General features: G+C 32.9%; 1 long non-coding RNA gene across 2 annotated transcripts; it reads left to right on the top strand.

Moving 5' to 3' along the window:
* Positions 1–8: 8 nt before the first annotated feature.
* On the top strand, positions 9–27,901 carry LOC110815910 (uncharacterized). Of its 2 annotated transcripts, XR_015817617.1 has the most exons (7): positions 9–1,883; positions 2,128–2,211; positions 3,208–12,351; positions 13,472–13,616; positions 13,916–13,996; positions 14,985–26,655; positions 27,720–27,901. It is a non-coding gene; the product is annotated as an uncharacterized LOC110815910 (long non-coding RNA). The 2 variants fall into 2 exon arrangements; XR_002539938.2 differs by lacking the exon at positions 27,720–27,901 and having other exon boundaries at positions 14,985–27,435.
* The last annotated feature ends 81 nt before the right edge of the window (positions 27,902–27,982 follow it).

Genomic DNA, 27,982 nt, shown 5'->3' with positions numbered 1-27,982 from the left:
GTGATTCCAAGATTGCCCATAATGTCGGTTATGGGAAAGGTCTATTCCCTTTCAAACCGCAACCCATTGTTTCAAATCTCAAAACGCTCCAAGGGGCTCTTATGGGTTTTTGATGAGAGAAATATAATCTCTTTATATTTCCTAGCCAAGCATAAACATAGAGACAAGCTCTTTTCTGTTTTGGCGTTGCAAGAGAAAGAGTAAGGAGTGTTGAGAAGAGCCGACGACAGGAAGGCACGCCTGAAGAGGCGGGCTCGAGAGAAGCGACAAGGAAGACATGTTTACGGAACGGAGCCAGATGAAGGATCTGAGAACAGGGAAACATGTTTGGAGTGCGGTTTTGTACATAGAGGCAAGAAGTTGTTACGCGTGAAAACAAGGAGACAGCGGGTATAAAGGAGAGAGCTTAGGCCGAGAAGGGAAGGAGAGCTCCGGGAAGCGGATTAGAGGACACATCGAGAGATTCTTGCAGAGAGGGTTTTCTTCTTCGTCGGTCTTGGAAAAGTTCCGGGGCTTTCTGGTAAGGTGATAAAGAGAGCGTCGAAGATTGAGGGGGTCTTTGTCCTCTCTGAGCGTAAGGAAAGACGCAGAAAGTGGGTTATTCCGTGGGTGTTTCCGTGGAAGAAGAGTGCAGAAAAGGGGGCTCTTCTTCTTCTAAGTATTATCTATTGTGGGGATTTAAGGTGTCGGCCTTTGGGGTTTCTTGATGAGGGAAATAGTGAAGGCGTCGAATATTGATGGTGTCTTTGTCCTCTATGGGTTGAAGGAAAGACCCCGAAAGGGGGTTTTTCTGCGGGTCTTTCTACGGAAGAAAAGAGCATAAAAGGCTGCTCTTCTCCTTCTAAGTATTCTCTGTTGTGAGGATTTAGGGCGTCCGACTTTGGGGTTTCTTGACGAGAGAAATAATGAGAGTGCCGAAGATTGAGGGGGTCTTCATACTCTCTGAGCGGAAGGAAAAACGGAGCAAGGGGGTCCTGTGGGTGTTTCTGTGGAAGAAGAGTGCAGAAAAGGGGGCTCTTCTTCGCCTAAGTATTATCTATTGTGGGGATTTAAGATGTCGGCCTTTGGGGTTTCTTGATGAGGGAAACAATGAAGGCGTCGAATATTGAGGGTGTCTTTGTCCTCTATGGGTTGAAGGAAAGAGCCTGAAAGGGGGTTTTCCTGTGGGTCTTTCTACGGAAGAAAAGAGCATAAAAGGGGGCTCTTCTCCTTCTAAGTATTCTCTGTTGTGAGGATTTAGGGCGTCTGACTTTGGGGTTTCTTGATGAGGGAAATAATGAGAGTGCCGAAGATTGAGGGGGTCTTCATCCTCTCTGAGCGGAAGGAAAAACGGAGCAAGGGGGTCCTGTGGGTGTTTCTGTGGAAGAAGAGTGCAGAAAAGGGGGCTCTTCTTCTTCTAAGTATTATCTATTGTGGGGATTTAAGGTGTTGGCCTTTGGGGTTTCTTGATGAGGGAAATAATGAGAGCGTCGATTATTGAGGGTTTCTTTGTCCTCTATGGGTTGCAGGACCCCGAAAGGGGGTTTTTCTGTGGGTCTTTCTACGGAAGAAAAGAGGGGGCTATTCTCCTCCTAAGTATTCTCCGTTGTGAGGATTTAGGGCCTCTGACTTTGGGGTTTTTTGATGAGCGCAATAAAGAGAGTGCCGAAGATTGAGGGGGTCTTCATCTTCTCTGAGCGGAAGGAAAAACGGAGCAAGGGGGTCCTGTGGGTGTTTCTGTGGAAGAAGAGTGCAGAAAATGGGGCTCTTTCTTCTCATGGGTCTTCTCTATTGTGGGGATTCAGGGTTTTCCTCTGCTTCTTCTGGGTTCTAATCAGTGAAGGGAGACAGAAGAAAAGAGCAGAACAAGCTAAGTAAAAGAAAGAGACAATAATTTGTAAGAGGTATGTATTATTTTCTCTTATGGATTTATGTTGAATGTATGCCTGAACGATGAAGAGTCCCTGGAAGGTTTTCGTGTTGTTCACAGTTTAAAGTAGTATAATAGAGCTTCAGATTTTCTAAGGTTTGTTTTTGTCTAAGCAAACATTTGTGGTCACAAAAAGTTGTTATTTATGATAAGCAAGACAATTACGAAGCAAGACATAAGAGCCTAATTGTGATGTTGTTAACTTTTTCTTGCTGCAGATGTTTATTAGAGTTGTTGTGTACGAGATGAGACCAGGTCTTTTCTAGTTGCTGGATACACAGACCATCAGGTCTGTCTGGCATGTGAGTGTTATTTTACCTTTCTACTTTCTTCATTGTTGTGTTTTCAATTTTGCTGAGTGTTATAAAGGATTCATATCACATTTGTCTCTGTTTTGATGTATATGTTGAAATTGAAATTTATTTCTTAAACTTGCATTTCGATGCATTTTTGTCTTGAGAAATTAGTTATCCGTTTCAACAGAATTCATGGTATTCCTTGTAATCCTTAGTCAAGGGATTGTACAACAAATATCCTATGGAATTTCTTTTGTTCTTGGGGTTAAATATTGCTGAACAAATCATCGTAAATAATAGTTGCTAAAGATTTTTTATACTTTTTTACCCGGAAAAAAATTCGTTCCGCTTTCATTGTTATTCTCTCTCTTATTATATATTTTTTCATAGGTGCAGCTGTTTTTATTCTATATTTGTCTTATTATTGACTTAAGCTCATTTTCCTATAATGTTTTTTTGATGCTTCAATAGTGATCTAAGATCCTTTTCAGTTCTTACATTTTGTATTGCGAAATCATAGAAAGAATTATAAATGGGCTCAGGTCTAGAAAGAGCTGGTTTTATATGAAATTTAGATATATGTATTTTTTAAATTTCATTTCCGTCTAGTTATTTTTTTGATTATTTTTCAAAGCTTGGTGGACTTATGTGATCGAGCCAAGTTTCTCATAAAGTTTTACTAGCTCCACCAGAGTTAAATTCTAATAAATATAGAAATGGAAATAACCAGTAAGGAAGTTAAATTGTTTTCAACAAAAATCAAATTACTCCACTCCTCTACTCATCATTCTCCTTGATGGACCCATTGTTCTCTGTTTTTGTCCCATTTTATGTGTCGTTCTCAGTTCTGTCATTTGAGCACTAAAATGATCAATATTGTTGCAAGCAGATCATGTCCTCTTATTGTACTATGGTTTCCATACTAGTTAATTTGTTGTGTGACATTCATGGGACTTCTATCAATATAACTTATTCTTTTTTTCTGGTCTCTTTGATTTACAGGGACTGTATCCTGGCAGTATTATAGTCTTTGTTCAATTAGCTATAGTTTACTTGTTCAAGAGGTATGCAATATCTATCTACACTTATACCTTGTAGTGCTGGATTCGAATAATACGATATACTTGCTTTCTCATACTTTTTTGTCGCATTTGAGCGATCATTTGTGAGAGGCAGCAAACAACGTCCCGAAGTATGGCAGGTTTTTAGAATTGATGGTTTGCATTAACTTTGCCGATAATAGTTTTGGTGCTAAAAATGTTTATATGCTGGTTTTCAAGTAATACTCTTTTGTTTCACTCCCTTCCGATCATTCATTTTTTTAAGATCTCAGAGTGGAAGTCCTCTAAGGGTTCCTTGTCACACTACATCTTTTATTGTCCTGTTAAAGCTGAAGGTCACCATTTTTGGCCTTTCTAACACTTTTATTCTAGTAGGAGAAAGGTTGTCAATATGTGTTTTGAGGCTTCATTTTATGTCGGGGCATTAATAAAATTGTTTGGGTCTCTGAGATTTAAAACATTATATTCACAGTCCTTGCACTCAAAAAGTAAATCTTTTACTTGAGATTTTCAGTCCAAAGTATAAGATATTCGATTCCATATTAACAAGCTTTATATCCCAAAATAGAGGTTCCTCGGATTATTACTTTGAAAGTTTGAGTCTTTTGATATTTTTGAATAGATTTATTGTCCTTTTATGTCCCATATTTCAGTATCTAGGTTCAGAAAGTAAAATGCCTATTTTTTTTTTCTTTTGGAAATTTTCTTTTTTCATTTATTCTTCAAAAAATAAAGTGCCTCAACCGAAGGAAATAATTTTTGATTTATTTTGACAAAATAAAACTATGGTCCATCAGGTTCTTCCAACTTTAGGAAAATGTGGCTTGACCTTTTGATTCAAAGTAAATATGTCCCAATATTGAAAGAAAAAGTTACTTTGATGACACACTTTCTCTTGAAAAGTTAGAAAACTTTCTCACAGAGAGTTGACAAATTAGCACGGACATAAAACATGGATGCTTGGTTGCTGGGATATTCATCTTATGTGAGAAATGTTGTTGTTTTTCATTTTGCAGCCATAACAGGAAACTAGATTTGCTTTTGTTCCTTGGTAAAATTACCTTAATTTCTTTTATTGAAAGTGAAAGAAAATTGATTTATTGTTTCAAAATAAATTTACGTCTGTGTTTAAGGAAGAGCTTTTCGAGTTCTTTGGAGGAAGTAGAATTCCTTGTGTCCTGGTTTAGAAAGTAAGAAATGGTTTAGAAAGTAAGAAAGCAGGTAAATTTGTCTTGATATATCAGTTTGAAAGAAAAAGTTGCTTTGAAGACACACTTCCCCTTAAAGAGATGGCAAACTTTCTCACAGAGAGTTGACAATTAGAGCGGACATAAAATATGGATGCTTGGTTATCGGGATATTCATCTCATGTGAGAAAGGTTGTCGTTCTTCATATTGAAGTCTCATCAGGAACTAGATTTGTTTTTGTTCCTCGGTAAAGTGCTTTAATTTATTTTATTGAAAGTGAGAGAAAATTGATTTATTGTTTGAAAATAAATTTGCATTCGTGTTTAAGAAAGAACTTTTCGAGTTCTTCGGAGGAAGTAGAATTCCTTGTGCCCGTTTGGTAGTTTGATCTTAAAAAAATGTGTCTGGATCTTCTAACTCAAAGTAAATATTTATTGGTATCGTTTTAAGTTCCTTGCTTCTTTTGTTGAAAAATAATATTTTACTATGTCGTGGTTTGGAAAGTAAGAAAGCAAGTAAATATGTTTTGATATATTAGTTTGAAAGAAAAAGTTACTTTGATGACACATTTTCTCTTAAAGAGTCGGCAAACTTACAAAGAGTTGAGAAATTAGCGTGGATAGAAAACATGGATGCTTGGTTATCGGGATATTCATTTTATGTGAGAAAAGTTATCGTTATTCATTTTTAAGCCACATCAGGAAACTAGGTTTGCTTTTGTTTGTCGATAAAAGTTCCTTAGCTTATTTTATTGAAAGTGAGAGGAAATTGATTTATCGTTTCAAAATAAATTTGTGTCCATGTTTAAGAAATAATTTTTCGATTTCTTTGGAGAAAGTAGAAATTCTTGTGTCTATCTGGTTGTTTGAATTAAAAAAAACTATGCCTGGATCTTTTGACTGGAAATAAATATTTGTTGGTATCTTTTAAGTTTTTTGCTTCATCCGTTAAAAATAATTTTTGATGGGGTCCCGCTTTGGAAGGTAAGAAAGCAAGTAAATATGTTGCGATATATCAATTTGAAAAAGAAATTACTTTGATGACCCACTTTCTCTTGAAGAGCAAATTTTCTCATAGAGAGTTGACAAATTGATGCATACATAAAACATGGATGCTTGGTTATCAGGATATTTATCTCATGTGAGAAAAATTGTCGTTCTTCATTTTGAAGCTACATCAGAAAACTAGATTTACTTTTGTTTTTCTGTAAAAGTGTCTTAATTTATTATATTGAAAGCGAGAAGAAATTGATTTATTGTTTTAAAAAAATTCGCGTCTGTGTTTAAGGAAAACTTTTTTGATTTCTTTGGAGAAAGTAGAATTTTTTGCTTCATTCGTTAAAAAATAACTTTTTATGGTTTGTCGGTTTGCAAAGTAAAAAAGCTAGTAAATATGTCTCGATATATCAGTTTGAAAGTAAAAGTTGCTTTGATGACACATTTTCTCTTGAAGAGTTGGCAAACTTTCTCCCTGAAAGTTGACAAATCAGTGCAGACATAAAACATGGATTATTGGTTATCAGGATAATCATCTTATGTGAGAAAAGTTGTAGTTCTTCATTTTGAAGCCACATCAGGAAATTAGATATGCTTTTGTTCCTCGTGAAAGTGCCTTAATTTATTTTATTGAAAGTGGGAAAAAATTGATTTATTATTTCAAAATAAATTTGCGGCTGTGTTTAAGGAAAAGTTTTTCGATTTCTTCAGAGAAAGTAAAATTCTTTGTGTCCGTTCAGTAGTTTGAATTTAAAAAAAAATATGCTTAGATTTTCTTACTACAAATAAATATTTTTTTTGTATCGTTTTAAGTTTTTAGCTTCTTTCGTTAAAAAATAATTTTTTATGGTTTGTTGGTTTGGTCCCGATATATAAGTTTAAAAGAAAAAGTTGCTTTGATGGCTCATTTTCTCTTGAAGAGTTGGCCAACTCTTTTGCAGAGAGTTGACAAATTAGCGCGAACATAAACATGGATTCTTGGTTATTGGGATATTCCTTTTATGTAAGAAAGGTTGTCATTCTTCATTTTGAAGCCACATCAGGAAACTAAATTTGCTTTTGTTCCTCGGTGAAAGTGCCTTAATTTATTTTATTGAAAGTGGAGGAAAATTAATTTATTATTTCAAAATAAATTTGCGTTCGTGTTTAAGGAAATTTTTTTTTATTTCTTCGGAGGAAGTAAAATTCCTTGTGTTTGTCCAATAGTTTGAACTTAGAAAAAAATTTGCCTAGATTTTTTTACTGCAATTAAATATTTTTCTGTATCGTTTTAAGTTTCTTGCTTCTTTCGTTAAAAAATAATTTTTTATGGTGTTCTAGTTCAAAAAGAGAGCCTCAGTTTATTACTTTGAAGATGAAAGCATGTTTTATAAATTTTTTTAAAATAAATGCGTCTTGGTAAACAAGAAAGTTGTTTTGAACATTTGATTACTAGTACCTATGTTTGTGTTTGTCGCTTCAGAAGTGAAAGCTATCATGCTGGGCCCTCTGTTTCTTAGATATTGCAATTTTCTGTCCTAGTATGTGATGACTATAGACGAAAGACATGTATGCATGGTTATGGGAGCTGTCAGATTTAGTTTATGTGAGAGAGGTTGTTGATATGTGTTTAAAGCTTCATTTATGAGGGAGAGTAGGTAAAAAATAAAAATAGCCAAGTCTCTTGGGTAGGAAACATTATTTCTGTGGCCCTTGCATTCATAATGAATGTTTCATTTGAGATTCTCGGACCTAAGTATAAGAGCTTCAATTCCAGATTAACAAGCTTTCATTCCCAAAATCGCGGTGCTTGGATAATCATTTTGAAAGTTAAAAAGTTTCTCGATCTTCTCAAACAAACTTATTTTATATCCTTAGACGTCCTTTGTCGAAATATGCAAGTTCGGAAAATGTAAATAGCTCGTTTTAGAAACTGAGTTGTCTTTATTTGTTTTTTAAAAAATAGATGTTCCTATTGGTGCCTAGGCAAATGTTCCTCAATTTTTTGGGGCAATCTGGTCCTTCGGAATAGTTCCAATTCTCAAAAAATTGATCCTTAATCTTTTAGCTGGAAGTAAATATTTTCTGATATATCAACTTAAGATTTCTTAACTTTTTGTTGAAACATAATTATGATAGGTGTTCCATATGGAAAGTGTACCAGTTGGAACACTAAGAGAGGCTCAAGTAATTGTTGAAAAGCTGAAAAATGTTTTATATTTATTTTTTATAAAAGGAAATGTGCCTCGATGAATAAGAATGTGATTCTTGATTTTTTGTGGCAAAATGAAAATGCTTTGATCCCTCAAGTTGTACCAACTCAAAAAGATGTTGCCTGAAATTTTGATCCAAACTAAATATGTTTCGATGTGTCGGTTTGAAAGTAAAAGTTTCTTTGGCTGCTCACTTTCTTTTAGAGAGTTTGGCAACCTTTCACTTAGTGATGGCAGTATGCTTTCCCAATCTATTTTTAGCTTGGATGGAAAAATTTGATGCTCGGTTAGGGAATTGTCATTTTATGTGAGGAAGGTTGCCACTCTTCATCTTGAAGCCACATTGATAATCTGGATGCAGTTTTGACCCTCGGTAAAAGTGCCTCAATTTGATGTTTTCAAACCGACACTGTATTAACTAATTCTTTGGAAATAAATGTGCCTCGGTATATAAGCAAAAGCTTCACAGTTTTTTTGGGAAAAGTGAAATTCCTTCGATATATCAATTGGTTGGAACATAAAGATTGATATGCTTTGATGTTTTAGTTGCAAGTAAATATTATTTTGATGTGTAGTTTCTTTTAGAAATTTTAAAAATAGTTTTCTTATTGTCCTGCATTGAAAGTGTCCTTGTTTCAAAAGTAAAGGAGACTCAATTTATAGTTTTGAACTTGAAAACGGTTTTTATATATTATTTAAAGATAAATGTGACTCGATGCACGAGAAAATGGATTTTAATTTCTTGGGGCAATGTAAATCTGCTCTGGCCCCTCGTGTAGTTCCAATTTTTGGAAAAAAAGCTTTGAGCTTTTGATTCAAGAGAAATTTGTTTCCGTGTGTGGCTGTAAAAGTAGAGGATATTGTGACAACACCACTTCTGATATGGTAATTTGCCTTCCTAATATATGATAACCACGTCTGGAAAACTTGTATGCCAGATTGTGGGAACTGTCATGTTCAGATTATGTAAGATATATGAGATATGTTTTGAAGGTTTGAATTTCATGATCTTTTGGAAAGAAATGTTTCCTTTGATGTTGCACATTCAGAAAGTAAAAGGCCTCGATTAATTTTTTTGAAAGTGAGTGTGTAATTTATTTTTTTAAGATAAATTTATTTGTTGGTGACTGAGCAAATGCTCCTCAATTTTTTTGGGCAATGTAAGATGCCGACGGTCCCTTGGATAATTCTATCTATAGAAAAATGCCCCTTGATCTTTTAAGTGGAAGTTATTGTTCTTTGGTATTTGGGTTTAAAGTTTCTTGATCTTTTGCTCTAAAAATAAATCTACAAACGTCCTATATAGAAAGTTTATCAGTTGGAAAAATAAGTGTATCTCAAGTATTTTTTCAAAAATCGAAAGCGTGTTGTGTATCTATTATTTAAAAGACAAATGTGCATTGGGCAAAAGAAAATGATTTTGGATTTCCTGCAGCAAAGTAAAACTTTGTTGGTGCTTCGGGTTGTCAGAACTCTAAAAGTTGTAGTTTGGACTTTTGGTTCAAAGTAAATATTTTTTTGAATATGTTGGTTGAAAGTAAAAGTTACTTTGATGACACCCTTTCTTTTGGAGTGTTGGCAACCTTTCTCTTATAGATCTGGCAGTGTGCTTTCTCAATCATTTATTACTACGGACGAAACATATGAATGCTCAGTTATAGGATTATTCATTTTATTTGAGAAAGATCATCGTTCTTGATTTTGGAGCCAATTTAATAAACTTGATATTCTTTCTTTGCTCAGTTAAGGTGCCCAAATTCATTGTTTTGCGGATGAGAGTGTGTTGGTTTATTGAAAATAAATTTAATTTTATGTGTAAGCAGAGGTTTATCAATTTCTTGGGAAAAAGTAAATCCTCCAATTGCTAGGGTGGTTGGAACTCAAGAAAAGTATGCATGGATTTTTTTATGGTTGCAGGTTAATATTTTTTGGCATGTCGTTTCAAAGTTTCTTTGTTGTTTTTGTTTGACCGTAATTGCTTATAGTGTCCCATATGGAGTGTGTCCAGACTTGGGAAGTAAGAGAGCCTCAATTTATTATTTTGGAGCATAAAAGTGTGTTTTGTAAAGTAAGAATTTTTTTTTTAATTTCTTGGGGCAATTTAAATCTTTTTGCGGTTCAGTTCTAGTTCTAAAAAAACGTGTGTTGAGCTTTTGATTTGATGAAACCTGTTTCTGTATGTGGCTTTGAAAGTAGGAGCTAATTTGGTTGCATGATTCCTCTTAAAGGTTTGACAATTTGAAAGAAAAATTTATCATGGTTGCACTATTGCTCTTAAGAGATTTGGGTGTCCAGTCTCCTAATCTTTAGAGCCACGGGCGAAGATGTGTAGGTTTGGTAATAGTATCTGACAGTTTATGTGGGAACTTTTGCTGTTTGTTTCTTTCATATCTTGTCACCACAAACTACAAACTTGTATGCACAGTTATGTGTTACTTTAACAAGAAAGAGTGTTATGTTTCTCTCTATTTCATCCTATGTATTAAGTGACACAATGAATGTATATAGACTTGGTGTGGTGGAAAATGATGTCATCTTGGTCACTGATTCCACAAGTTTCTATCATAATTTTTTTTTTTGGCCGTTCTACATTTTACATTAAATGTTTTGAGTTAGTAAAGGTGTCATGATCTTTTAAGTTTTGAAACAAAAGTGCCTTTCGCCTCTTAGGCCTAAAGTATATGCAGGTTATGTTTGTGTCTCTACTTAGGTATACTATTATCTTTTCTCTTGGTGACTGGTATGTTATGCCAAAAAATCTAATTCTTGAAATTGGTTGAGATACCATAATTATGGTGGGTTTTTCCATATGGAATATGTACCAGTTGGAACACTAAGAGAGGCTCAAGTAATTGTTTAAAAGCTGAAAAAATGTGTTGTATCTATTTTTAAAGAAAGGAAATGTGCCTCAGTGCATAAGAATGTGATTCTTGATTTTTTGTAGCGAAATGAAACTGCTTTGATCCCTCAAGTTGTACTAACTCGAAAAGATGTGGCAAGTTTCGATCCGAAGTAAATATCTTTCGGTATGTCGGTTTGAAAGTAAAAGTTCCTTTGATGACACTTTCTTTTGGAAAGTTAGACAACCTTCACTTAGTAGTGGCAATATGCTTTCTCAATCAATTTTTCGCATGGACGGAAATATTTGATGCTCGGTTATGGGAATTGGCATTTTATAGAGGGAGGTTGCCGCTCTTCATTTTGAAGCTACATTGATAATTTAGATGTTTTTTTGTTCCTCGATTAAAGTCCCTCAATTCAATGTTTTGAAACTGACATCGAATTAATTAATTCTTTGAAAATAAATGTGCCTTGGTATCTAAGTAGAAGTTTTTCAGTTTTTTTGGAAAAAGTGAAATTCCTTCGATCCCTCGGTTGGTTGGAACATAAGACGAAATATGCGTTGATGTTTTGATTGCAAGTATATATTTTTTTCTGATGTGAGGTTTTAAAGATTTTTTGGTTTTGTTAAAAAATAATTTTTTTTTTTCAAATATAAAAAATAATTTGGTGTCTTGCATTGAAAGTGTTATGGTTCAAGAAGTAAAGGAAGCTCAATTTATAATTTAGAACGTGAAAATGGTTTTTATGTATTATTTAAAGATAAATGTGACTTGATGCACGAGAAAATGGATTTTGATTTCTACGAGCAATGTAAATCTGCTTCGGCTCCTGTTGTAGCTCCAATTTTTGAAAAACATGCATTGGGCTTTTGATTCAAGAGAAATATGTTTCTATTTGTGGCTGTAAAAAGTAAAGAATATTGTGATGACATCTCTTCTGATATTGTAGTCTGCTTTCGTAATATGTGATAACCATGGGGATTACAAGAACTGTCATATTCAGTTTATGTAAGATATGAGATATGTTTTGAGGTTTAAATTTCATGATCTTTTGGCACAAACATATATCATTCGATGTCCCATATTCAGAAAGTAAATGGCCTCGATTAATTTTTTCGAGAGCGAATGTGTTTATTTATTTATTTTAAGATATATCTGTTTGTTCGTGCCTGAGCAAATGTGCCTCAATTTTTTGGGGCAATGTAATATTTCGCCGGTTTCTTGGATAATTCTATCTCTTAAAAAATGTCCCTTTTGTATGTAAGTTTCTTGATTTTTTGCTTTAAAAATAAATCTACAGATGTCCCATATGGACAGTATACCGGTTGGAAAAATAAGTGGATCTCAAGTAATTTTCAGAAATTGAAAGTGTGTTGTATCTATTATTTAAAAGATAAATGTGCCGTGCAAAAGAAACTGATTTTGGATTTCCTGCAGCCAAGTAAAATTATTTTGATGCCTTGTGTTGTCCGAACTTTAAAAGTTGTTGTTTGGACTTTTAGTTCAAAGTAAATATTTTTCAGAATATTTACTTTTAGTTCAAAGTAAATATTTTTCAGAATAATATGCAAGATAGTTAAAAAGCTACCGATAAGAGTGTAAACTCACGTTGCCAACTTTTCCTTGGTGCACTAAATTGGAACAGGGATCAAACCTTCTAAAGTGAGATGTACAAATTGAAGGTTTTTGAACCCTACTTTATTTAATTTAATAGCGGAACCTATCTTTCTTGGAAAATAGTAAAAGAGGTAATTGGACTCGCCTTTGCAGTTGTTTACTAGAGACTTGTTATTGAAAGGAGCAAATAAGGTTTCTTCCTGTTGCTGGTTATGCAGGCGACAAGTGCAGCTGTGCGGATGTGTGGCATGTGAGTATCATTTTACTCCATTTACTTTCTTTAAAAATGATGTTTTCGCTCTTACTGAGTTTTGTAGGGTTGTCATTCCATATTTGTATCTGCAATTTGTATATTGTTGAAACGGAAGTTTATAGCTTGAACTTCCATTTTGGTAGATTTTTGTCTTGGGAAGCAAGTCATTTAGAATGGTCCACTTTCAATGGAGTTCATAATAATTACGTTAGCTCTTAAGAAATGGATTGATCCATGAATATCCTACAAATTTTAAACTTGACTAGGGATTTTTTGTTGATAAATAGATCTTCGTAACTGTTGGTGGTAGTGTTTTTTATTTTACCCGCAAATAGGCTTATTTTTTTTATCTTCGCTATTATCCCCCTTTCTTGGAGAAGTAGCTGTCTTTGTTCTATTTGTGTCTTTTTGTTTACTTAAGCTTCCGTTGTTCGCAATTTCTTTTGTGCGTCAGATGAGGATCTAATGTACTTGTTAATTTGTACTGTTCTTGTTGCAAAATCAGGAGTTGGTATTATGCTTAAGTAAATGATTATTTATACTGTGTGACACTCATGGAATTTCTTTCACAACAACTTGATCCTTTTTCATGTCTCTCTGATTTATAGGGACTATATCATAGCTAAATGATATCCTTCATATAGTTAGAAGTTGGTGAATGTTATTTCAAGCTGTACACAATATCTGGCTACATTTATAGCTATTGGTGCAGACAACACTGCGTTCTTATTTCGTCTTGTAATTTCGTTTCATTTTAAGTACTCATTTACGCAGGAAAGAGAGGCACGACTGCTAATATGTCGCTTTTTAAGAATATGCTGGTCCCTGTTAACTTTGGCTACATAGCTTGGGTCTAAATTGTTCCTCTGTTTGTTTTATAGTAATTTCATTTTGTTTCTTCTTTTTTTTTAACCAACTTTTAAGAATTAGTATGAAAATGCTCATGGTCTTCTTCTCTCCTGATATTTTTTAATTATCTGTTTGAAGCTGAAGTTCAACGACTTCAAAGTTTCAAACGCACTTGTTCTGGTAGCTTGCAGGAAATGCCTGCATTATACAAGCAACCACTTGTGTGTTATAAGAAATGCCTACATTAACAAAGATGTTTGTTATATAGGAATCCAGAATGCTTGGTTTTGGTTGGCTAAAGAGTCCCTGGAAAGTCTCCCCGGTTCAACACGTGCTAGGGACTGTGAAAGTTTTCGAACAGTAGGAGTTACCACTTGTGTGGAACATTCAAGTCACCACTTGCCTGTGCTGTAGTGAGTTAACCTCTGAGACATGAATGCTTTTCTTCTTTGAGTTTTTCCTTTGAAAACTTGTTCTTGAAGGGTTAAGGTAATAGATTTAATAGAACGTATTTATTACTAAAAGCACCCCATTTATGTATGTTGATATCCCAATTTAAAGTAGTATAATAAAGCTTCAGATTTTCTAAGGTTTGTTTTTGTCTAAGCAAACATTTGTGATCACAAAAAGTTGTTATTTATGATAAGCAGGACAATTACAAAGCAAGACATAAGAGCCTAATTGTGATGTTGTTAACTTTTTCTTGCTGCAGATGTTTATTAGTTGTTGTGTATTAGATGAGACCAGGTCTTTCCTAGTGCTGGATACACAGACCATCAGGTCTGTCTGGCATGTGAGTGTTATTTTACTCTTCTACTTTCTTCATTGTTGTGTTTTCAATTTTGCTGAGTGTTATAAAGTATTCATATCACATTTGTCTCTGTTTTGATGTATATGTTGAAATTGAAATTTATTTCTTAAACTTGCATTTCGATGCATTTTTGTCTTGAGAAATTAGTTATCCGTTTCAAAAGAATTCATGGTATTCCTTGCAATCCTTAATCAAGGGATTGCACCACAAATATCCTACGGAATTTCTACTGTTCTTGGGGTTAAATTTTGCTGAACAAATCATCGTAAATAATAGTTGCTAAAGATTTTTTTATACTTTTTTACCCGGAAACAAATTCGTTCCACTTTCGTTATTATTCTCTTATTGCATAATTTTTCGTAGGTGCAGCTGTTTTTATTCTATATTTGTCTTATTATTGACTTAAGCTCATTTTCCTATAAAGTTTTTTTTATGCTTCAATAGTGATCTAAGATCCTTGTCAGTTCTTACATTTTGTATTGCGAAATCATGGCAAGAATTATAAATGGGTTCAGGTCTAGAAAGAGCTGGTTTTATATGAAATTTAGATATATGTATTTTTTAAATTTCATTTCCGTCTAGTTATTTTTTTGTTTATTTTTTCAAAACTCGGTGGACTTATGTGTTCGAGCCAAGTTTCTCATAAAGTTTTACTAGCTCCACCAGAGTTAAATTCTATTAAATACAGAAATGGAAATACCCAGTAAGGAAGTTAAATTGTTTTCAACAAAAATCAAATTACTCCACTCCTACTCGTCGTCCTCCTTGATGGACCCATTCTCTCTTTTTGTTCCATTTTATGTGTCGTTCTTAGTCATGTCATCTGAGCACTAAAATGATCAATATTGTTGCAAGCAAATCATGTCCTCTTATTGTATTATGGTTTCGATACTAGTTAATTTGTTGTGTGACAATCATGGGACTTCTATCAATATAACTTATTCCTTTTTCTGGTGTTCTTGATTTGCAGGGACTGTATCCTGGCAGTATTATAGTCTTTGTTCAATCTGCTATAATTTGCTTGCTCAAGAGGTATGCAATATCTATTGACACTTTTACCTTATAATGCTGGATTCGAATAATACGATATGCTTGCTTTCTCTCTTACTTTTTTGTCGCATTTGGGCAATCATTTGTGAAAGGCAGCGAACAACGTCCCGAAATATGGCAAAAAATGGTGACCTTCAGCTTTAACAGGACAATAAAAGATGTAAGGTGACAAGGAACCCTCGAGGACTTCCACTCTGAGATCTTAAAAAATGAATGATTGAAAGGGAGTGAAACAAAAGAGGATTACTTGAAAACCAACATATAAACATTTTTAGCACCAAAACCTTTATCGGCAAAGTTAATGCAAACCATCCAAGTAAGAGAAAGGTTGTCAAAACGTGTTTTGAGGTTTCATTTAATGTTGGTGCATTAATAAAATTGTTTGGGTCTTGCAGGTTTAAAACATTATGTCCACAGTCCTTGTACTCAAAAAGTAAATCTTTTAACTGAGATTTTCAGCCCAAAGTATAACATATTCCATTCCATATTAACAAGCTTTATATCCCAAAATAGAGGTGCCTTAGATTTTTACTTTGAAAGTTTAGTCTTTTGATATATTTGACTAGACTTATTGTTCTTTTGTGTCCATTATTTCAGTATCTAAAGTTCAGAAAGTAAAATGCCTAATTTTTTTTTTGTTTTCTTTTGACAGTTTCTTTTTTCATTTATTCTTTCGAAAATAAAAGTGCCTAAACCCGAAGGAAGTAATTTTTGATTTATTTCGACAAAATAAAACTATCTTGGTCCCTCAGGTTATACCAACTTTCGGAAAATGTAGCTTGACCTTTTGATTCAAAAGTAAATATGTCTTGATATATTAGTTTAAAAGAAAAAGCTACTTTGATGACACACTTTCTCTTGAAGAGTCGGCAAACTTTCTCACAGAGAGTTGACAAATTAGTGCAGACATAAAACATGGATGCTTGGTTATTGAGATATTCATCTTATTTGAGAAAGGTTGTCGTTCTTCGTTTTGAAGCTACAATAGGAAACTAGGTTTGCTTTTGTTCCTCGGTAAAAGTGCATTAATTTATTTTATTGATTTATTGTTTGATAATAAATTTGTGTCCATGTTTAAGAAAGAGCTTTTTGATTTCTTTGGAGGGGGTAAATTCCTTGTGTCCGTTGAAACTGCTTAAAAAAAATGTGTCTAGATCTTCTATTGGTATCGTTTTAAGTTCCTTGTTTCTTTTTGTTGAAAAATAATTTTTTATGGTGCCTTGGTTTGGAAAGTAAGAAAGCAAATAACTATGTCTCGATATATCAATTTGAAAGAAAAAATTGTTTTGATGACACATTTTCTCTTGAAGAGTTGGCAGACTTTCTCAGAGAGAGTTGACAAATTAGTACGGACATAAAACATGAATGCTTGGTTATCGGGATATTCATCTCATGTGAGAAAGATTGTCGTTCTTCATTTTGAAGTCATATTAGGAAACTAGATTTGCTTTTGTTTCTCGGTAAAAGTGCCTTAATTTATTTTATTGAAAGTGAAAGGAAATTGATTTATTGTTGAAAATAAATTTGCGTGCGTGTTTAAAAAGAGCTTTTCGATTTCTTTGAGGAAGTAGAATTCTATGTGCCCATCTGATAGTTTTATCTTAAAAAAACAATGTGTCTGGATCTTTTAACTAGAAGTAAATATTTATTGGTATCGTTTTATGAGTTCCTTGTTTCTTTAATTGAAAAATAATTTTTTATGGTATCCTGGTTTGGAAAGTAAGAAAACAAATAAATGTCCTTGATATATTAGTTTGAAAGAAAAAGTTATTTTGATGATACACTTTCTCTTGAAGAGTCGGCAAACTTTCTCACAGAGGGTTGTCAAATTAGCGCGGACATAAAATATGAATGTTTGGTTATCGAGATATTCATCTTAAGTGAGAAAGGTTGTCGTTCTTCATTTTTAAGGCACATCAAGAAACTATATTTAGTTTTGTTTGTCGGTAAAAGTACCTTTGCTTATTTTATTAAAAGTGAGAGGAAATTGATTTATTGTTTCAAAATAAATTTGTGTTCATGTTTAAAAAATAATTTTTTGATTTCTTCGGAGAAAGTAGAATTTTTTGTGTCCATCCGGTTGTTTGAACTTAAAAAAAATGTGCACGGATCTTCTGAATGGAAGTAAATATTGTTTGGTATCATTTTAAGTTTTTGCTCCTTTCACTAAAAATAATTTTTTATGGAGTTCCAGTTTGGAAGGTAAGAAATCAAGTAAATATGTTGCGATATATCAATTTGAAGGAAAAAATTACTTTGATTAGACACTTTCTCTTGAAGAGTCGGCAAACTTTCTCACAGAGAATTGAGAAGTTAGAGCAGACATAAAAAATGTATGCTTGGTTATTGGGATATTTATCTTATGTGAGAAAAGTTGTCTTTCTTCATTTTGAAGCCACATCAGGAAACTAGATTTGTTTTTATTTGTCGGTAAAAGTGCCTTAATTTATTTAATTGAAAGCGAGAGGAAATTGATTTATTGTTTCAAAATAAATTCTCGTCCATGTTTAAGGAAAATTTTTTCGATTTCTTCTGATAAAGTAGAATATCTTGCTTCATTCATAAAAAATAATTTTTTACAGTATCTCGGTTTGAAAGGTAAGAAAGCAAGTAAATGTCCCGATATATCAGTTTGTTAGAAAAAGTTTCGTTGGTGACACTTTCTCTTGAAGAGTCGAAAAACTTTATCACAGAGAGTTGATAAATTAACCGCGGACATAAAACATAGATTCTTGGTTATCGGGATATTCATCTTATGTGAGAAAAGTTGTAGTTCTTCATTTTGAAGCCACATCAAGAAAATAGATTTGCTTTTGTTCCTCGGTAAAAGTGCCTTAATTTATTTTATTGAAAGTGAGAGTAAATTGATTTATTGTTTCAAAATAAATGTGGCTGTGTTTAAGGAATAATTTTTTGATTTCTTTAGAGAAAGTAGAATTTCTTTTGTCCGTCCGGTAGTTTGAACTTAAAAAACAAGTATGCCTGGATCTTCTGACTGGAAGTAAATAATTTTTTAATATCGTTTTAAGTTTTTTGCTTCTTTTGTTAAAAATAATTTTTTATTGTTTGCCGGTTTAGAAAGTAGGAAAGTTAGTATGACCCAATATATCAGTTTGAAAGAAAAAGCTGCTTTGATGACACATTTTCTTTTGAAAAATTAGCAAACTTTCTCATATAGAGTTGACAAATTAGCGCGGACATGAAACATGAATTCTTGGTTATCGGGATATTCATCTTATGTGGGAAAGATTTTTTGAAGCCACATTAGGAAACTAGATTTGCTTTTGTTCTCCGATAAAAGTGCCTTAATTTATTTTATTGAAAGTGAGAGGAAATTGTTTTTTTGTTTCAAAATAAATTTACGTTTGTGTTTAAGAAATAACTTTTTGATTTCTTGGGAGAAAGTGAAACTCCTTGTGCCCATCCGGTAGTTTGAACTTAAAAAAAAAATGTCTGGATTTTCTTACTGCAATTGAATATTTTTTCGTGTCGTTTTAAATTTTTTGTTTCTTTTGTTAAAAAATAATTTTTTATGATTTGCTAGTTTGGAAAGTAAGAATGCTAGTAAATATGTCCCGATTTATTTTGAAAGAAAAAGTTGCTTTGATGACACATTTTTTCTTGAAGAGTTGGCGAACTTATTTGTAGAGAGTTGACAAATTAGTGCGGACATAAAGCATGGATTCTTGGTTATTGGGATATTTATCTTATGTGAGAAAAGTTGCGTTCTTCATTTTGAAGCTACATTAGGAAACTAAATTTGCTTTTGTTCCTCGGTGAAAGTGCTTTAATTTATTTTATTGAAAGTGGGAGGAAATTAATTTATTATTTCAAAATAAATCTGTGTTCGTGTTTAAGGAAAAGTTTTTCAATTTCTTTGGAGAAAGTAGAATTCCTTGTGTTCGTCCGGTAGTTTGAACTAAAAAAAAAAAAATTTGCCTGGATTTTCTTACTGCATTTAAATATTTTTTTGTATCGTTTTAAGTTTCTTGCTTCTTTCGTTGAACAATAATTTTTTATGGTGTCCTGGTTCGAAAAGAGAGGCTCAGTTTATTACTTTGAAGATGAAAGCATGTTTTATAAATTTTTTAAAAATAAATGTGCCTTGATGAATAAGAAAGTGTTTCTTTCTTGCGAAAATGTAAATCTGCTCTGGTCCATCGGGTAACACGAACTGTGAAAAAAGTTGTTTGATTCCTAGTACCTATGTTTATGTTTGTCGCTTCAGAAGTGAAAGCTATCGTGATGGGTCCTCTGTCTCTTAGACATTGCAATTTTTTTTCCTAGTTTGTGATGACCGTGGACAAAAGACATGTATGCTCGGTTATGGGAGCTGTCAGATTTAGTTTATGTGAGATATTGTTTATGTTGATATGTGTTTTGAAGCTTCATTTATGAGAGAGAGTTGGTAAAGAATAAAAAATAGCCAGGTCTCTTGGGTAGGAAACATTATTTCTGTGGCCCTTGCATTCATAATGAATGTTTTAATTGAGATTCTCGGACCAAAGTATAAGAGCTTCAATTCCAGATTAACAAGCTTTCACTCCCAAAATTGTGGTGCTTGGATAATCATTTTGACAGTTAAAAAGTTTTTTTATTTTTCAAAACAAACTTATTTTATATCCTTAGATGTCTTTTGTCAAAATATGCAAGTCCGGAAAGGTAAATAGCTCGATTCATTTTTTTTGGAGACTGAGGTTGTCTTTATTTGTTTTTTAAAAAATAAATGTTCTTATTGGTGCCTAGGCAAATGTTTTTCAAATTTTTGGGGCAATCCAGTCCTTCGGAATAGTTCTAATTCTTAAAAAATTGTGACTTGATCTTTTAGCTAGAACTAAATATTTTTTGATAAATCAACTTAAAGTTTCTTAACCTTTTGTTGAAACATAATTATGATAGGTGTTCCATATGGAAAGTGTACCAGTTGGAACACTAAGAGAGGCTCAAGTAATTGTTGAAAAGCTGAAAAATGTGTTATATTTATTTTTTATAAAAGGAAATGTGCCTCGATGAATAGGAATGTGATTCTTGATTTTTTGTGGCAAAATGAAAATGCTTTGATCCCTCAAGTTGTACCAACTCAAAAAGTTGTGGCCTGAAATTTCTATCCAAAGTTAATAAGTTTCAATGTGTCGGTTTGAAAGTAAAAATTTCTTTGGTAGCTCACTTTCTTTTGGAGAGTTTGGCAATTCCTTTTTCATTTAGTGATGGCAGTATGCTTTCTTAATCTATTTTTAGCATGGACGGAAAAATTTGATGCTTGGTTATAGGAATTGTCATTTTATGTGAGGAAGGTTGCTGCTCTTCATCTTGAAGCCACATTGATAATCTTGATGCAGTTTTGTCCCTTGGTAAAAGTGCCTCAATTCAATCTTTTGAAAATGACACTGTATTAACTAGTTCCTTTGAAATAAATGTGCCTCGGTATCTAAGCAAAAGTTCTACAGTTTTTTTGGAAAAAGTAAAATTCCTTCGATATCTTAGTTGGTTGGAACATAAAAATAGATATGCTTTGATGTCTTGGTTGCAAGTAAATATTATTTTGATGTGTGGTTTCAAAGCTTTTTGGTTTTTGTTAAAAAATAGTTTCTTTTAGAAATATAAAAAATAGTTTTTTTATGGTGTTCTGCATTGAAAGTGTTCTTGTTTGGAAAGTAAATGTGACTCAATTTATAGTTCGAACCTGAAAATAGTTTTTATATATTATTTAAAGATAAATGTGACTCGATGCACGAAAAAATGAATTTCAATTTCTTGGGGCAATTTAAGTTTGCTTCGTCCCCTCTTGTCGTTCCAATTTTTTGGAAAAAAAGCGTTGAACTTTTGATTTAAGAGAGAGATGTTTCTGTGTGTGGCTGTAAAAGTAGAGGATATTGTGATGTCACCTCTTTTGATATGGTAATTTGCTTTCCTAACATATGAGAACAACATATGGAAAACTTGTATGCTCGATTGCGGGAACTGTCTTGTTCAGATTACGTAAGATATGTGAGATATGTTTGAAGGTTTGAATTTCATGATCATTTGGAAAGAAATCTATCATTCGGTGTTGCACATTCAGAAAGGACAAGGCCTCGATTAATTTTTTTGAAAGCGAGTGTGTCTAATTTATTATTTCAAGATAAATTTATTTGTTGGTAAATTGAGCAAATACTCAATTTTTTTGGGTAATGTAAGATTTCACCGGTCTCTTGGATAATTCTATCAGTAGAAAAATGTCGCTTGATTTTTTAAGTGGAAGTAATTGTTCTTTGATATGTTGGTTTAAAGTTTTTTGATCTTTTGCTTTAAAAATAAATCTATAGGTGTCCCGTATGAATATTATACCAGTTGGAAAAGTAAGTGGTTCTCAATTAATTTTTAAGAAATTGAAAGTGTTGTATCTATTATTTAAAAGATAAATGTGCCTTAATGCAAAAGAAAATGATTTTGGATTTCCTGCAACAAAGTAAAACATTTTGGGTTCCTCCGGTTGTCCGAACTCTAAAAGTTGTAGTTTGGACTTTTAGTTGAAAGCAAATACTTTTCTGATATGTTGGTTGAAAGTAAAAGTTGTTTTGATGACACCCTTTCTCTTGGAGTATTGGCAACCTTTCTTTTATAGATCTGGCAGTGTGCTTTCTTAATCATTTATTACTACGGATGAAACACATGAATGCTTAGTTAGAGGAATTATTCATTTTGTTTGAGAATGGTCATCATTCTTGATTTTGAAGTCAATTTAATAAACTTGATGTGCTTTCTTTGCTCAGTTAAGGTACTCAAATTCAATTGTTTTGCGGATGAGAGTATATTGGTTTATTGTAAATAAATGTACTTTTATGTGTAGGCAGATGTTTTTCAATTTCTTGGGAAAAAGTAAATTCTCCAATCGCTAGGGTAGTTGGAACTAAAGAAAAGTATGCATGGATTTTTTTATAGTTGAAGGTTAACATTTTTTGGCATGTCGTTTCAAAGTTTCTTTGTTGTTTTTGTTTGATAGTAATTGCTTATGGTGTCCCATATGGAGTGTGTCCAGGTTTGGGAAGTAAGAGAGACTTAATTTATTATTTTGGAGCATAAAAGTGTGTTTCGGAAAGTAAGCATTTTTTTATAAATTTCTTGGGGCATTTGAAATCTTTCTCCAGTCCAGTTCTAGTTCTAAAAAAACGTGCGTTGAGCTTTTGATTCGTTGAACCTGTTTCCGTGTGTGGCTTTGAAAGTAGGAGCTAATTTGGTGGCATGATCCCTCTTAAAAGTTTGACATTCTTAAAGAAAAATTTATCATGGTTACACTATTGCTCTTAAGAGATTTGGGTGTCCAGTCTCCTAATCTTTAGAGCCACGGGCAAAAATGTGTTGGTTTAGTTATTACGATATATAACAGTTTATGCAGGAACTTTTGCTGCTTGTTTCTTTCATATCTTATCACCACAAGCTACAAACTTGTATGCTCAGTTATGTGTTACTTTTATAAGAAAGTGTTATGCTTCTCTCAAGTGACACAATGAAGGTATATAGACTTGGTGTGGTGGAAAATGATGTCATCTTGGTCACTGATTCCACAAGTTTCTATCATAATTTTTTTTTGCCCTTCTACATTTGATATTAAATGATACGAGCACGTAAAAGTGTCATGATCTTTTAAGTTTTGAAACAAAAGTGCCTTTTGTCTCTTAGACCCAAAGTATATGCAGTTTATGTTTGTGTCTACTTAGGTATACCATTATCTTTTTTCTTGGTTGACTGGTAGGTTATACCAAAAATTCTAATTCTTGAAATTGGTTGAGATACCATAATTACGGTGGGTGTTACATATAGAATGTGTACTAGTTGGAACACTAAGAGCTGCTCAAGTAATTGTTTAAAAGCTGGAAAAAATGTATTATATCTATTTTTAAAGAAAGGAAATGTGCCTCGGTGCATAAGAATGTGATTCTTGATTTTTTGTGGCAAAATGAAGCTGCTTTGATCCCTCAAGTTGTACCAACTCAAAAAGATGTTGCTTGAAATTTTGATCCAAAGTAAATATGTTTCGATGTGTCGGTTTGAAAGTAAAAGTTTCTTTGATGACACTTTCTTTTGGAGAGTTAGGCAACCTTCACTTAGTAGTGGCAATATGCTTTCTTAATCAATTTTTAGTATGGACGGAAAAATTTGATGCTTGGTTCTGGGAATTGGCATTTTATTGAGGAAGGTTGCTGCTCTTCATTTTGAAGCCACATTGATAATCTAAATGTAATTTTGTTCCTCGGTAAAAGTGCCTCAATTTGATGTTTTGAAACTGACACCGTATTAACTAATTCTTTGAAAATAAATCTGTCTTGGTATCTAAGCAAAAGTTTCTCAATTTTTTGGGGAAAAGTATGATTTTTTTCCTTTTTTTGGGGAAATATAAATATGCTTTGATGTTTTGATTGCAAGTACATATTTTTTTTTATGTGCGGTTTTAAAGATGTTTTGTTTTTGTCAAAAAATAAGTTTTTTTCAAATATAAAAAATAAATTTATTATAGTGTCCTGTATTGAAAGTGTTCTGGTTCGGGAAGTAAAGGAGGCTCAATTTGTAATTTCGAACATGAAGATTTTTATGTTTTATTTAAAGATAAATGTGACTTGATGCACGAGAAAATGGATTTGATTTCTTGGAGCAATGTAAATCTGCTCTGGCTCCTCCTGTAGCTCCAATTTTTGAAAAACATGCATTGAGCTTTTGATTCAAGAGAAACATGTTTCTGTTTGTGGCTGTAAAAGTAAAGGATATTGTGACGATACCTCTTCTAATATTGTAGTATGCTTTCCTAGTATCTGATAACCACAGGGATTGTAGGAACTGTTGTATTCAGTTTATGTAAAATATATGAGATATGTTTTGAAGGTTTGAATTTCATTATCTTTTGGCACAAACATATATCATTTGATGTCCCATATTCAGAGAGTAAATGGCCTCGATTAATTTTTTTGAGAGCAAATGTGTATATTTATTTTTTAAAAATAAATTTGTTTGTTGTTGCCTGAGCAAATGTGTCTCAATTTTTTGGGGCAATGTAAGATTTCGCCGGTTCCTTGGAAAATTTTCTCTCTTAAAAAATATCTCTTGATCTTTTGTTTTAAAAATAAATATACAGGTGTTCCGTATGAAAAGTATACCAGTTGGAAAAGTAAGTGGATCTCAAGTAATTTTCTTGTTGTATCTATTATTTAAAAGATAAATGTGTCTTGCAAAAGAAACTGATTTTGATATCTTGCAGCCAAATGAAACTATTTTGATGCCTCGAATTGTTCAAACTTTAAAAGTTGTAGTTTGGACTTTAGGTTCAAAGTAAATATTTTTTAGAATATGTTGGTTGAAAGTAAAAGTTAATTTGATGGCACCCTTTCTCTTGGAAAGTTCACAATCTTTCCCTTATAGTGGCAGTGAGCTTCCTCTATCATTTATTACTGTGGACAAGAAGACAAGAATGCTTAGTTATAGGAATTATTCATTTTATTTAAGAAAGATATTCATTCTTAATTTTGAAGCCAATCTAATAAAGTTGATGTGCTTTTGTTCCTCAGTAGACGTTCCTAAATTCATCATTTGGCGGATGGGAGTGCATTGATTAATTGTTTCAAAATAAATGCACTTTGATCACTAGGGTAGTTGGAACTCAAAAAAATTATGCATGAATGTTTTGGTTGTAAGTTAATATTTTTTGCTGTGTCGTTTCAAAGTTTCTTTGTTATTTTTGTTTAACAATAATTGCTTATTGTGTCCCGTATGAAATGTGTCCATGTTTGGAAAGTAAGAGGCTCAATTTATTATTTTGGAGCACAAAAGTGTGTTTTGTCTAACGCTTAAAATAAATTACCTTGATGAATAAGAATTTATTTTTGATTTCTTGAGGCAATTTAAATTTTCTCCGATCAAGTTCTAATTCTAAAAAAATACGGGTTGAGCATTTGATTCAATGAAATCGTGCATCTGTATGTGGCTTTGAAAGTAGGAGCTAATCTGGTGGCATGATTCCTCTTAAAGGTTTGCCAATCAAAAAGTAAAAGTTACTATGTTTACACTATTGCTCTTAGAGATTTGGATGTCCACTCTCCTAATCTTTTAGAGCCACGGGCAAAAGATGTGTAGGTTTGGTTATGGTATCTGACAGTTTATGGGAGAACTTTTGCTTTTTGTGTCTTTCATATGTTATCATCACAAACTGCAAACTTGTATGCTCAGTTATGTGTTACTTCTACAAGAAAGAGTGTTTTGTTTCTCTCTATTGCATCCTATATATCAAATGACACAATGAAGGTATTTAGACTTGGTATGGTGGAAAATGATGTAACTGATTCCACATGTTTCTATCAGAAATTTTTTATTTGGGCCCTTCTACATTTTATGTTAACTGATATGAGCAAGTAAAAGTGTCATGATCTTTTAAGTTCCGAAACAAAAGTTCCTTTTGCCTCGTAGGCCCAAAGTATATGCAGCTTACGTTTGTGTCTCTACTTAGGTGTGCCATTTTTTTTTTTTGGGTTCACTGGTAGGTTATACCAAAATTCTAATTCTTGAAATTGGTTGAGCTATCATACTTGCATGTCGGGGCTACAACGAAGAGTGCCATTGAGTTATCACTATTTGGAACATATAACTTTGCGCCAAACTTCGACATTGTGAGTCGATCTTTTGGACTTACTCATTGAACTTTTTCAAGTTTTTCATTTAAAATCTTATTTTAGCAGTTTATACATAGGCGGTACTCTCTTGATATCTTTGTGCATAATAGTACTTTTCTTATATGTTTTTTTTAAAATTCTTATTCTAGCAGCCATTCAAGGATTAAGATAGAGAGTAGTTTATGTTATTTTAAATACTTGGAGAATAACTATGTGCTGAATTTGTCTTAATTCCAGTCATTGTTCTAATTTAGGTCTTCATAAATTTACCAAGAAAAACTATTTGAAAGAACTAAACCTTTGAAGTATTTTGAACCCCAAAGAACAGTAGTCTAACCAAACTTCAAATCTTGTAAGATCTTTATCTAAGCAATATCTATGGTTAAAAAGATTCATACATTTAATATGCAAGACAACTACAAAGCTAGGGGAAACAGCGTGAATATTATGTTGCTAACTTCTCTTCGCTATAGGTATTTACTAGAGACTTGTTTAAGTGCAAAGAATGGAGTTTCTTCCATTTGCTAGCTACACAAACAATATGCACTATGTGGAATGTGAGTATTATGTTACCCCTGTATTTTCTAGGAAAATATTTCTATAGCTGTTATTTTATTTAGGAAGTATTTGTAGTTATACAAAATTAATGTTTATAATATGCAAGATAGTTAAAAAGCTACAGATAACGATGTAAACTCCCGTTGCCAACTTTTCCTTGGTGCACTAAATTGGGACAGGATCAATCCTTCCTAAGTGAGACGTTCAAATTGAAGTTTTTTGAACCGTAATTTATTTAATTTAATAGCAGAACTTATCTTTCTTGGGAAATAGTAAAAGAGGTAATTGGACTCCCCTTGTAGTTGTTTACTAGAGACTTGTTATTGAAAGGAACAAATAAGTTGTCTTCCTGTTTCTGGTTATGCAGGCGATGAGTGCAGCTGTGCGAATGTGTGGCATGTGAGTATCATTTTACTCCATGTACTTTCTTAAAAATGGTGTTTTTGTTCTTACCGAGTTTTATAGAGTTGTCATCCCATATTTGTATCTGCAATTCGTGTATTGTTGAAACGGAAGTTTATAGCTTGAACCTTCATTTTGGTAGATTTTTGTCTTAAGAAGCAAGTCATTTAGCATGGTCCACTTTCAATGGAGTTCATAATAATCACGTTAGCTCTTAAGAAATGGATTGATCCATGAATATCCTACAAATTTTGTGCTTGATTAGGGATTTTTTATTGACAAATAGATCTTCCTAAATGTTAGTTGTAGTGAGTTTGATTTTACCCACAAATAGCTATTATCGCCCTTTCTTCTTTGGAGAAGTAGCTATCTTTGTTCTATTTGTGTCTTTTTGTTTACTGAAGCTTCTGTTGTTCGCCATTTCTTTCGTGCTTCAGACGATGATCTAATGTACTTACTAATTCTTACTATTTCTGTTGCATAATCAGGAGTCAGTATTTTGCTTATTAGTTAATGATTATTTATATTGTGTCATGCTTTTGGAATTTCTTTCACTACAACTTTATCCTTTTTCATGTCTCTCTGATTTCTTTATCATAGTTAAATGATATCATTTGTACAGTTAAAAGTAGGTGAATGTTATTTCAAGATGTACCCAATATCTGGCTACACTTATAGCTATTGGTGCAGACAACAGTGCTTTCTTATTTCGTCTTGTAAGTTTGTTTCATTTTAAGTACTCATTTATGCAGGAAAGAATATGCTGGTCCTTGTTAACTTTGGCTACATAGCTTGCGTCGAAATTGTTCCTCTGTTCATTTTATAGTAATTCCATTTTGTTTTTTCTTTTTTTTAACCAACTTTTAAGAATTAGTATGAAAATGCTCATGGTCTTCTTCTCTCCTGATTTTTTTTTATTATTCCTTCGAAGCTGAAGTTTAACAATTTTAGAGTTCCAAATGCACTGGTTCTGGTAGCTTGCAGGAAATGCCTGCATTATATGAGCAACCACTTGTGCATTATAAGAAATGCCTGCATTAACGAACATGTTTATTAAATAGGAATCCAGAATGCTTGGTTTTGGTTGGCTAAAGAGTCCCTGGAAAGTCTCCCCGGTTCAACGCATGCAAAGGACTGTGAGAGTTTTCAAGCAGTAGGAGTTTCTACTTGTGTGGAACATTCAATTCACCACTTGCCTTTGCCGTAGTGAGCCAACCTGAGAGACATAAATGCTTTTCTTCTCAAAATTACTTTCAATTAAATTCCTAAAATAATTTTACCCTTTATTATTATTATTATTATTGTTATTTCTATTAAATTAAAA

The sequence above is a fragment of the Carica papaya genome, chromosome 3 (genome assembly GCF_054855325.1).
Source record: "Carica papaya isolate Zhongbai chromosome 3, ASM5485532v1, whole genome shotgun sequence".
Taxonomy (NCBI): domain Eukaryota; kingdom Viridiplantae; phylum Streptophyta; class Magnoliopsida; order Brassicales; family Caricaceae; genus Carica; species Carica papaya.
This window is presented reverse-complemented; position numbering and strand designations above follow the sequence as displayed.